We start from the raw sequence: 966 nt of genomic DNA on the forward strand, positions 1-966 counted from the left end.
GTCCAGAACTACAAGGTTTAGGGTGAGGGTGTGGGGAAGATTTAAAAGAGACCATTGGGGCAATGCCTATGTTGAGGGCAGTGCATGTAAGGAATGAGCTGCCAGAGGAAGTGGTGGAGGCTGGTACAATCACAACATTTAAAAGGCATCTGGATGTGTAAATGAATAGGAAGGGTTCATTTTTTTTTAAATTGGCAGCTCTCAGAATGAACATGATGTCTGTCACTCCTGTGTATTTTAAATTTTTTTTTCCTTTTAACTCCCATGCTACCTCCTAACTGCAGTAGTGCTTATTTTTTTCCCCAAAACCCATGTTGTGTGTGTGTGCAGGTGTGAGACACAGTGTACGAATCTTTATTCAATTTCCACCACCAGGAAAAAAGGAAACACCCGAGTGGCCAATGACAAGCAGTGCCCTTCACAAATAGGAAGAGTTTACAGGGATATGGACCAAGTGCTGGTAAATGGGACCAGATTGATTTAGGATATCTGATCAGCATGGATGAGTTGGACTGAAGGGCCTGTTTCTGTGCTGTGCATCTGGTAGACAATGGTCCTTAGAATTCTGTTCCCATTAGGCTCTCTCTTAACTATATTGCAAGTGGGCTTGGTGACAGTATGAGAATCTGAAAAGAAACAGGACCCATAATTGCGCAAAGGAAGGATTCCGTACATGGAGATGGGTATAGTTACCTATGCCACATAAGGCCTGCTGTATCCCAGCCAGTGGAACGCAAGCTGTTTGTCTATATGGGCAGGAGGTATATGGCCCCTTTGTCTTATAGGATTAGGTGAGACAAGTCTCAAATAGGCAGGAGATGTTATGTGGAACATGCACACCCATAGCTGGTTCCATTAAAGCAATTCTCATATGACCCTGCAGTAGAGATATAAGAGATCAGCAAACAGGTGGCAGGAGGGCTCATACAGTATTGGAAAACTTATCCTTAAACATTTTGACTAAAA

This window comes from Chiloscyllium punctatum, chromosome 36 (genome assembly GCF_047496795.1).
Source record: "Chiloscyllium punctatum isolate Juve2018m chromosome 36, sChiPun1.3, whole genome shotgun sequence".
Taxonomy (NCBI): domain Eukaryota; kingdom Metazoa; phylum Chordata; class Chondrichthyes; order Orectolobiformes; family Hemiscylliidae; genus Chiloscyllium; species Chiloscyllium punctatum.